Consider the following 12,725-nt stretch of genomic DNA (forward strand, 5'->3'; position numbering starts at 1 on the left):
CAATTCATTTATTAATTCGAATATAGAAGACAATTCTCTTTATTAGCAATATTTGAAAACCTAAGTAAAACCACAAGAATTTAGTAATAGGTAAATAAGTCATTTCTAGTGTTTGTTCCCTTAAAATTATTTCTCAATAAAATGAGTAAAATGACTTACCTCTTTACACAAACATAAACATTTAATACATAATTTTCTATTAAATAATGTCAAGGTCGCTAGTATTATAAATAATAATTAATTATGGATCATGCATAATCCCTTCTTACCTGTTTATGCAGTTTCTAATATGCTAATTTATGGTAAGTGTCAGTTTGTAGATTCTCATAGTGGATACTATAGTCATGATCTTTGGATATATTATATGATGGAAACTACAAGTAATGTGAATACCTTTACATATCTTTCTATATGTGAGCAAGGTATATCACAAAATATAGTCCCAAGAAGGTGTGGTAGCTCGAGCCCGGCCTCGACTTGTCATGACCCAAACCTATGGCGAATAGATCCCATATTATTCCTCTACACGAAGAACCAAATTTCCTCAACTACCCAATACCAATACTTAAAATATTTTATGAATGAAATACAAACTTCATTAATCAACCAAATATCTCTAAAAGTCCTAATAAATAACAAATATGAAAAATATCAAATGTTTAAAACACCTCTAAGAACTAAAAGTCATAGCACCAAAACATCTAACAATGCCAAACTTTGGGCAAAACCCCAAAAACCAATATAGTAAAGAGGTGTCTGTCCATAACATTTGGACAAGAACTATGAGTGGGTTGACTCATGGCTTCTCGGAAGATGTAGCTCACCCTTGAATCGGAATGATAACCGGCTAAATAGGAGGAATATTTGTAGCCAATGGAATATGTTCCACACTCCACAAGAAAACCATTTGATGAAATATTAATAGTTGCTAAAACTTTAAACGTCATGATTTTCCTATTTATTTTTAAATTAATTGTATGTAATGACACACTAGAAAATTACCTGCACCTTCATTCTTTCTTAATGTTCAGAGATTTCCCATTGCTTTCCCAATTCATTTATGAATTTATGGGACTGACAATTCGGTCATCGGATAGCTCGTTATGTTTTTTGAACAAGTTCCCTATTTTGGAGGTTTTGCTACTAAGATAAGGGTGGAGGGACTAAACATGAAGAAAATTGCCCGGGATGCCAACTCTAACAGCTTTGTTAGCTTTGTAATATTGGTTTTAGGCTAGGGAGACTCTCGCTTAGGGTCCCGAGGCTTTTGAACACCTTTGGAGCTATTGGGTGGATTTTACTTTAAATGGCCCTTTGGGCGTGAGGTCCAATTTAGATCAAAATGACCTAAAATAGAAATTTTGATTTGTCGTTGAGTCTAGAATATGGAATTTGATAAGGTAGCATAGTTGTCTTTGTGTTCTCAGTATTTCGATCGAATCCCTAGGGGACGATCTAAAACTTGACACTTGGCCAAGTTTATAGGTTTCATCAACTTTGTGATGCCCTAGACGCATAGGTGATGTCGCCTTAGTGTGCCATGGGTCACCAACAGGATACCTTGGAAAGTCCATTGCATGTACGGTGATGTGGTTTCCTAACCGATATCTCCTGGGTTCTCCTAGTGTCGCCTAGGTGATACCATATTTTATTATGATAGATTTGGGTAGGTATTTAATAGTTGGTTGATAATTTTATCAATTATTAGTTTATGCAGCCGATTAATGAGCTTTTGGGTAGATTTGTACCTATCATCCTTCATAGTAGGTTAGATTGGTACCTTGGGCTTAGTTTTGACTTATTAATGACCTCAGAAAAAAATTTGAAGGCGTTAGTCTAGTTTGGTTTAAGATCTTGAATCAGTATGTATTTCTTGAGATTAGTAGCAGACCCCATCGACCTTTTTTTCTTTAGGTTAGATACCTAAATTAGTCCCTATACGCTTAGGAGGCATTCATTTTTTACCTTAGGTTAAATCATGAAACATAAAATAATTTGGTGTAATACTCCGCATTTCCTTAGCATAATCTAAGTCCCAATAAATGTGTATTCGAATATAAAATTTTTGAAACACTCAGTAATTATCAGTTTGGAGCTTGACATTGCGTAGGAAAGTGAATTAGCTTTCCAACGATATAAAATTCACCCAAATTAGATAACCAGATAAAAAGTTATGGTAATTTTAATTTTTAGTCATTAAACACCGTTATTTTGACCCTTAGCGCATTGTGGATCCAGTCTAAATGAAAACTGTCAAAAAGCAGTGGGTCTTCACGATGTTGGCGTGTTGCGCCATTGGCTCAGTTCAAAATTGTCTATTTCCAGTGATCCTTCGTGATACCACCTCATCGCGATGAGATTCCAGGTCGTAAACAAGGTGGCAACACAATTGCACCATGTCGCTCCATTGTGTATTTTCCCTATTGTCTAATTCAGTGACACGGTGCGATAGTGCCGTATCGCTCCAATAGTGTTTTTCAGCAAAATTCAACAAAAATTAAAAGTGTCGCCCAGGGCTAAAACAGCCCTTTCCCATTATTTTAATCCGCCCAGGTATGATATTTAAGCCCTAAAAATATTTTAAGTTCATTATTCACTCAATTTTCCACCAAAAGTCAAGACTTTCTCTCTAAAATACAAACCCTAGCTCTCAAATTCAAGGCCAACCCTTAAGAATTCACAAAGAACTTCAAGAAATTCATTAGTTAAGGTATGTTAAATGTTCATCCATAGTCCACCCATCAGTTCCTATAATCTAGAACTACGTAGCTAGCATAGGATATGAGAAGTCACCCATCAGATTAGGCTTGACTATCTCACAAGGGCCACCCATCAGTTCAGGCTTGACACCTTTATTCCTTTGGACATTATATCAGTTTAGTGGATCCATACAGCTAGCATTGATGCTCGTGGTATAGTATTAACACCCTTCCAACTGGAGTTATAGGTTTGACTCTGATTAGCTAAAAATGGGGAATGTCGATTAGATAATACCTCCCTCGGTCTCAGATATAGTCTCAATTACAGTTCCAGTTCAGTTATTCAGTCTTAGTGTTGTTTGACCAAAGCATACTTATTTCAGTTATTTCAGTATTTCATTTGGCAGATTTTACTCTGTTTATGTTATATGCTTGGTCATACATCCTCAGTATCCATGGATTTTCATGTATCTTTAATAGTTACGGATTTTTATGCATACTCAATATTTACAAATTTATACATATTCCTAGTACCTATAGATTTTATCTTTTCTATTCTATACTCTATTCTTTACACGCATATTCAGGAAATTCTTAGTTCTATTCATGAAACCATTCATATCAGCCTACCTAATTTAGCATACAAGTACATTCAAAGTACTGATCGTATACCTTTTCTTTTGCGCTATGATGTATTATATCACAGGTTCTGATGCTCATTTCTCAGCTCATTATTAGACTTATCAGATCCTCGACAGTTGCAGTGGTGAGTCTCATACTTCTAGGATAGGCTTTTTTATTTCATGTCTTAGTTTAGTAGTTAGTTGGTGTTAGTTGGGGCCTATACCCTCAACTATAGTAATTCAATTTTAGAGTCTTATCAATAATTAGTCTGTTATTTAGTATTCAGACATTATAGTTAGTTATCCATTTTATCTATATTTTAGCAGATTCAGTCAGTTATTTCTATATACTCATATTTTCGTTTTGAATTCAATTATTAAAACCTTATGGCATGTTAGTATTCTTCTTCATTTATGATTATGTTATCTAGTTCTCACAGTAGGTACCAGCTCATGAGTTAGCTTATGGTCCCTCAGGACAGTGAGCACCGTGTGACATCCAAGGGGTTCTCTCGTGGTGTTATAAGCTTGGTATCAAAGCCTAAAGTTTTAAAATGTCCTAGGAAGCCTGAAAGCTACATCAAGTAGAGTCTTGTATATGGGTGTGTAGCACGCCACACTTATGGATGAGACGCTACAAAGTATTTAGGAAAAATTTTCCCTTCTTTTGGTATTCATGTTATGTGAGCAAGCATGATCTTAAGTTACACCATCAGTCTAATCTGTTTCTTCCTTTAGTTTACAGAACCCTCCAAAGAAGAACAGAAAAAGAACAAGAAACAAACCTACCCCTCAGCCCATCCAGGAAGATCCTCTAGACGAGCATGTCTCTCACGCAAAATTTATAGCTTTGTTCACTACTCTAGCGAACTCCATAGCAGTACTGAATAAACGTCCAGCTATTGTTCTGGACAAACTAGTGGCTAATGCTTCTGCAACCAGAATTCAAGATTTTACTTGGATAAATCCTCCTTCTTTTACGGGATCCAAGTCTGATGAGGATCCACAAGAATTCTTAGATATGGTTTAGAAGGTCACGGATGCTATGCCGGTTACATCTTATCAAAGTTCTGAGTTGGCTGCATACCAATTGCAGGATGTAGCCCATACTTGGTTTAAGCAATGGAAGGTTGATAGGGGTATAAATGCAAAGTTTGTATAATGGGAAAAGTTTGCACAACTTTCTTAGACAGGTTTTTCCCATTGGAGTTGAGGGAGGCCAAGGTGTTGGAGTTTATTTACTTGAGGCAACACAACATGAGCGTGGGGGGTATTCCCTCAAGTTTACTATATTAGCTAGACATTCTTCTCATGTGGTAGCTGATAACAGGTCTAAGATGATTAAGTTTGAGGTCAGTGATTTTATGTACTTGAAAATATTCCCCATAAAGGGAGTGAAGAGATTCAGAAAGAAAGGGAAACTCAATCCCCACTATGTCGGTCCCTTCAGAATTCTCAGTCATTTTAGAAGTGTATTGGTGATCCAGCCGTAGTTTTTCCCTTAGAAAGTATAGATATTCAGAACAGTCTTTCCTTTGAGGATGTTCCCATCAAAATCCTTGATCATCAAGTTCATTGACTAAGGAATAAAGAATTTCTATTGGTCAAAGTTATTTGGCAGAATCAGTCTATTGAGGGAGCCACTTGAGAAGAAAAAGAAGATATGTGGACCAAGTACTCTCAAATTTTCTCTGTGAATCTAGATACAGTATAAGGTACTAATCTTCTTAAGATATCTCTCTAATTATGCTCAATTTCAATTGCACATTATGTTCAAGTCAGTCGTGCATTCACGAGTCAGTTCACTCATGCATTCCATGCATTAGATATACATGTTCAGTATGTAAGCTCAGTCCATCAGATTTCCCTTAGCTTAACCAGTCTTATTCGAGGATGAATTATCCTAAGGGGAAATATTGAAATACCCTACATTTCCTTACAGTAATCTAAGTTCCAATACATGAGTATTCATATATTAAATTTTTGAAAAACTCATTAATTGTCATTTTATAGCCTGCCATTGCATGGAAATTGAGTTAGCTTTCTAACGATAGAAAATTCACCTAAATCCGATAATCGGATAAAAAGTTATGGCAATTTTAAGTTTCAGTCATTAAACACCATCATTTTTACGCTAAGCGCGTCGCGGAGCTAGTCTAAATAACAATTGCCAAAAATCAGTGGGCCTCCGCAATGTTGCTGCATCGTGCCATAGGCTCATTTCAGAATTGTTAATTTCCAGTGATCCCACACTATACCACCATGTTGGGTGAGATTCCAGGTTGCAAATAAGGCGGCAACGCGATTACGCTACGTTGCACCACTGTACATTTTCCCAGTTGTCTAATTCCAGTGACACGGCGCTCACGCTAGAATTATTTTTCTGAAAAATTTGACGAAAATTAAAAGTGTCACCTAGGGTTAAAACAATCCTTTCCCATTATTTGATCTGTCCAGGTGTGATATTTAAGCCATAAAAATTTTTTAAGTTCATTATTCACTCAATTTTCCCCCAAAATTCAAGAGCTTTATCTCTAAAATACAAACCCTAGCTCTCAAATTCAAGGACAACTCTCAAGAATTCACCAAGAACATAAGAAATTCATCAGTTAAGGTATGTTAAATGTTCGTCCACGGGTCCCTTTGATCCATGGAGTCCAAGTATCCCATTTTAATTACCATGTTATAATCTTTCCAAGTTATTATATTTTAAATTATGATTTCAAGCATGAATCTCCATGAACTATGATTTTATACCATGTTTCAATGAAATTATTGTTGTTATTCGATTCTCAAAGTTTAAATGTTATCATTTATTGAATTAACCATGACTTAGTGCTTTTCATATTAAATTCATGTTATTTATACAAGTTCCATAGTATTCCCATGATTTGAATAAGCTACGAACTACAAGTGTTTGATAAAATGCCTACAAGAATAAATGTTTTATGAAAACTTTCATGCTATGTCCCTTAAGCTTTGGTGATGTTTTAATATCCCAAAAACCATAATTGTTTATGTAGTCTAGTCTTAGTAGATTACAGAATAGTCTTCAGAACATACTATGAGCCTTATCAGAATAGTCAAATATCAGTCAGTTAAACTCAAAATAGTATTGTATTTCAGTGTGTTTCAGTTTGTAGTAGGATTTAGCACTGAGCAAGTGTAGAGATTGTGGCTTCCCCATCAGATAGGAAGAGTCGCTACTAGTAGTCCCTAAACTCTAGAACTACGTAGCCATCATAGGATATGAGAAGTCACCCATCAGATTAGGCTTGACTATCTCACAGGGGTCACCCATCAGTTTAGGCTTGACACCCTTAGTCCTTTGGACATTAAATCAGTTTAGTGGATCCACATAGCCAACATTAGTACCCGTGGCACGATATTAACACCCTTCCAACTGGCGTTATAGGCTGGACCCCGATTAGCTCAAATTGGGGAATGTCGGTTAGATGATAACTCTCAAAGTCTCAGATACAGTCTCAGTTACAATCGCACTTCAGTTATTCAGTCTTAGTGTTGTTTGACCAAAGCATATAAATATCAGGTATTTTAGTATTTTGTTTATAGATTTTACTCAATTTATGTTATATGCTTGATCATGCGTCCTCAGTATCCACAGATTTTTATGTATCTTTAGTACTTATAGATTTTCATGCATACTCAGTATTTACAGATTTCCACATATTTCCAGTACTTACAGATTTCTTGCTCTCTATTCAGTACTCCATGCTTTACATGCATATTCATTTAATTATTAGTTTTTTTCATGGAACCATGCATATCAGCCTACCTCATTTAGGATGCTAGTACATTCAAAGTACTGATCGCATATCTTTTATTTTGTGCTATGATTTATTATATCATAGGTTCTAACACTCAGTTCCTGACTTGCGATTAGTCTTATCAGATCCTCAGCAGTAGAAGTGGTGAGTCCTCATACTTCAAGGATGGGCTTACTTTATTTAATGTCTCAGTTTAGTAGTTAGTTTGAGTTAGTTGGAGCTTGTCCCATCAACTCAAAGTAATTTAGTTTTAGAGGCTTATCAGATATTAGAGTTAGTTATTCAATATTTAGACATTACTGTTAGTTGTCCAGTTTATCGGTATTTTATCAGATTCAGTCAGACATTTCTATAGACTCATATTTCAATTTTGAATTCAGTTATTAAAACCTTATGGTATGTCAGTATTCTTCTTCATTTATGATCATGTTATCTAGTGCTCACAATAGGTACCAACTCATGGGTTAGCTTGTGGTCCCTCGGGACTATGAGCACTGTGTGATGCCCAAGGGGTGATCTCGGGGCACTATATTTGGATATGTTATCAAACTTCTACTAGCCTTGTAACATGTGTGAGACTAATATTTAACCGTTAAGTACTTTGTTTATGGACCTAGTGATTGTGACCCTCTTCATTTATAGATTTGACCTTTCTTCATGGGGATTTACTTTTACTTAACCTTTAGGATAGTTATTATCCTGAATTATCGTTACTTCAATCTTATGTAGTAGTTTTAGTTCAAGTTTGGCATTTGTCACCCATATGTGACAATTTTTTATGGAGGTACTAATCACCAGTTTTGGTTCAAGTCCGGCATTTATGGTTTGGATGGTATTCCAAGTATGTTATCACATATGAGCACACTTTAAATTTATTATTATTGATGTCTCTTCCTTTTTTGTATCCATCAAGCTTGTGGGGGTTCTATTGGATTATTCCTTCTTTATTTATGCTTTGTAGGGCTTATGGGGATGCAGTTATAGAGACCCACCAAGCTTATAGTAGTTATCAGACTTGTTTGTAAGTAATAATATGTCAATAAATAATACCTGGGACTAGATGAAATAAGAAAGTGAACTGAATATTAAAATTATTGAGAAATCATAGTATAGGCGATGAAATATTCATGATGTTAATTTGTTGGTAATTTATTTTTTTTATTTCTTTGACTATATATCGGGTTGCATCAAATAATCTTAGTTGGTCAATAATGCCTAAAAATACATGTGGTGCACTGATACTACTTGTAACACCGCGATTCGCTGAACCAGAATGCTACACGGTGCTCATGACCCCGAGGGACCACAAGCTAACCCTTGTCTGATATCTGTACCTAGATACTGCAAATCATGATATAATAATGCAGAATACATAAAACTGTAAGGCCATAAGGTTCAACTGAATACAATTATGTGGGTGAAAATACCCAAAACATCTCAATTTGAACATAAATCTGAACATAAATCTGAAAGCCTATAAACTATCTGAATAAGGAGTTGAAGAAACATGTCTCCAACTAACTCTGTAAAATTGAACTGAAGAAATAAATAAATGAATCAAATCATATTGTCCTTAAAACAATGAGGACTCACTGTGTCTCTACGACTGGAATACTACCGCTACTGCTGGGGTGGAGCTCGTGTCTCGGAACTTATGGTGTAATATGAAAAGAAAGCACCATAGTGCAAATGTGTTAATACAACTGGAGTACTGAGTATACAAGGAAGGTAGGCGGAATATAAAGGGTTTCATACATCAACAAAACTGACTGACTAATATGAACGTGGGAGTGCAAACACACATATATAGAAACTGGGACAGTGAATACGTGATAGCATTACCTGTAAGCTAATACATAGTTTACTGATAACTGTCATGACTGATACTGAAACTGATAACATGGACGACTGTATCTGACAGTCCTGTATATACTAAAATCTGAAGAACGCCCTGTGGGAAGTAGTGTTTCACCGACATACCCCATGTATGCCGTTATGGCTAAGCTGGGGTCCAATCTCTGCCCCGACTAGAAGGGTGTCAATACCGTGCCACAGGTAAGGACAGCCTGTAAGTGAACTTATCTGTCGGGTACTCAATGAGAATGGTGTGAACCTTAAACTGACGGGTTAAGCCACCTCATAAACCCTAATATGACGAGTTAAAATGTCTCAACCTACTCTAGCTACGTAGTTCTGGAACACAAGCATGACTACTAAGAATCATACCCTGAACTGGCGGGTGAGTTCCCATCCTTGGGTTCACTCGATGCTAACCTCTACTCCCATCTGGAGGGACTGGACATGAATAACTGACTGTTCATGACTTAATCTTACTGAATTCCGTTGACTGGCGGAATGTTACTGATATCTGACAACTGACTAAGATCATGAGGTTTTCCTGAGTCACATGACTGACTGAAGTATATGGAATCATAGCTTGAGTTGGGATATCGTGAAACATGACATAGATCTAGGCACACATCTATAGTTTTTGGGTACAAGTACCCCCGGGACTCGATGGAAGGAAACTGACACACATGACTGACTTGACAATAAGAGTAGAGTCCATAATTTATAATATCATAAGTAGGGATGTCATACTAAGCATGGTTATCAACAATGTATTGCATGGAAATGATTTCATATCACATGGAAGTACTTGCACAATCTTTATATCATGTTCATTGCATAATCATATTGGCAACACATACCAATAGCATCGAAGTTCATGTGGATTGCATAGTTATCATACATCTTGTTCATAAGTAGGATTTGCAAGTAAACATAGTATAATCTCATAAGAATAGTTCATAAGTATTACAAGGCACATTATCAACATAGAAGTCATTGGAATGTAAGGACATATCATGAATCCTACACTTAGTCACAATTTAGCTATATTGCATGAATTCTAGTTTATTAGGCATTTTATCAAAAACCTTACATGCACATCTTAATCATAGGTGAAATCATAAAATTATACATCATGAACAATCAAATTTACATGTTTCCAACTCATATGATATCATGAAACTCAAAAAAAAACATATAAAGATTCCATCTTGGGAATCACCCAATATCAACAACATGATCATCAACACCAGACAATATAGAAATCATACTTTATAATGAAAAAGAGGGTTTTTGAGCTTTATCAATGAAAGGGATCCATAAATCAACTCACGCATACCTTAGAAGGAAAATTCTTGATTATTGACGGAGGAATTTCCTTGAAAGGAGTGTTAAAAGACTTAATTACCCTTAAAATAACTCAAAACGGAGTATTTTTGGCGCCTGGAACTGACTTAGGCTGCGCCCAAGTGATTGCCTAAGCAAGCTTGGGCAGCACCTAACCAATCGCCTATGCTTGGGTTGGGCTGCGCCTAACCAATCGCCTATGCTTACTATCTCTCACGAAAATGGGCATAACTTTTTGCTCGAGTATTGTATTAAGGCAAAATTGGTATCGTTGGAAAGCTAATTCGATTCTCTACAATTTGGTAGGTCCAAATCAGCTAAAATACCACATTAACATAGAGTTATACTCGTTCAAAGATGACCCTTACAAAATCGAACACTAAAACTTGATGGATTCAAAAACTCTTAGCTTGTATTACCTTAAGTGACTTATATGAACATGCTTAATGCATCATAAGCTATCCTATCACTAGGATATTCATTGTAAGTCATGTACTCAATTAGGAATCACAAGACAGGAAATTTCATACGTAGGAATACTTATTCACTTCCTAGCTTAGAAACATGGGGGGTATTACAATATCTCCCCCTTAGGAACATTCGTCCTCGAATGAGAATTTACTGAGAAAAGATACACGACAATAGAGCCTGAACTGAACATGAAGAACTAAAACTTGATCTCATGACTGACATGCTAAACATACTGAACTCGTGCATATCTTATGCACGGACAATTGACACATAAATGAATGATTGAGTATAAAACGGTTAATAGGTACCAAATTTATACTGGAAACATGAACGTGAAACTGAATAACATTAAGGAGAACTGTTACCTTGAGCTTGATCTAAATTGGCGGGGAAGAGGTTAGGATACTTGGTACGCATGTGTACTTCTGCTTCCCAAATAGCTCCCTCATGAGACTGATTTTGCCAAAGAACCTTGGCTAGAGGGACTTCTTTGTTCCTCAATCTATGAGTCTGATAATCTAAGATTTTGACTGGAATCTCTTCGTAGGGGAGGCTATTCCGAATGTCATTGCTCTAAATAGGGACAACAACTGCTGGTTCACCTATGCACTTCTTTAACAAAGAGACATGGAAGAATGGATGGATTGAGGCTAGATCTGAAGGCAACTCAAACTCATAAGACACCTTGCCAAAGCAACAAAGAATTCTGAAGGGACAAACATACCGGGGACTAAGTTTCCCTTTCTTGCCGAACCTCTTCACTCCCTTCATGGGAGAGATCTTAAGATAGACATAGTCAGTGACCTCAAACTCGAGATCTTTTCTACGAACATCTGCATAGGACTTTTGTTAGCTATGAGCAGCCTGGAGTTTCTCTTTGATCAACTGAACTTTCTCTAAGGCATTGAATACTAATCAGGACCTATGATTGAGGCCTCACTAACTTTGAACCAAACAATTGGAGATCTATATCTCCTACCATAGAGAACTTCGAATGGAGCCATCTAAATACTAGAATGATAGCTATTGTTGTATGCAAACTCAATCAAAGGCAAGTGGTCGTCCCAACTTCCCTTGAAGTCAATTTCACACGCCCTTAGCATATCTTCAAGAGTCTGAATAGTCCTCTCTACTTGACCATCTGTCTGAGGATGAAATGCTATGCTGAGATGGACTTGGGTACGGAGACCCTTTTAGAATGCTTTCCAAAAGTAAGAAGTGAACTGGGTACCTCTGTCTGAGATGATAGATAGTGGAACACTATGTAACTTGAATAACTCCCTGATATAGAGTTTGGCATAACCCTCGGTAGAATAAGAAGTACAAAAAGGAAGGAAATGAGCTAAATTGGTCATTCTATCTATAATGACCCAGACTGAATCATGCTGATGATGAGGTCTAGGAAAACCCATCACGAAGTCCGTGTTAACTTCTTCCAACTTCCAAGTAGGAATGGTAAACTCTTGCAATGAACCACTAGGTTTCTGATGCTCTATGTTAACCTACTGACATGTAGAGCACTTAGCCATAAAATCTACAATATCTCTCTTCATTCCACTCCACCAATAGATCTCCCGCATGTCGCGGTATATCTTAGTGTCCCTTGGATGAATAGAGTATCGCGCACCATATGCTTCTGCAAAAATTTGCTGCCTCAATTCATCTACACTTGGAACACATAGACAACCCTGACAAGGAAGAACACCATCTCCTCCTTGGGGGAAAACCTTGACTTTCTGATTCTGAACTGACTCTTTGAGCTTGACAAGGCTAGGATCCCTGTCTTGTTTCTCTTTTACCTCAAAAACTAGAGATGACTCAGAACTACTGTGAACACATATACCACCCTCTGAAGAATCAACTAAGCGAATGCCTAGTCTGGCAAGATGATGGATCTCCTGAGCCATCTTTTTCTTACTATCCTCAATGTGAGAAATACTACCCAT

The sequence above is a fragment of the Capsicum annuum genome, chromosome 6, assembly GCF_002878395.1.
Source record: "Capsicum annuum cultivar UCD-10X-F1 chromosome 6, UCD10Xv1.1, whole genome shotgun sequence".
Lineage (NCBI taxonomy): Eukaryota > Viridiplantae > Streptophyta > Magnoliopsida > Solanales > Solanaceae > Capsicum > Capsicum annuum.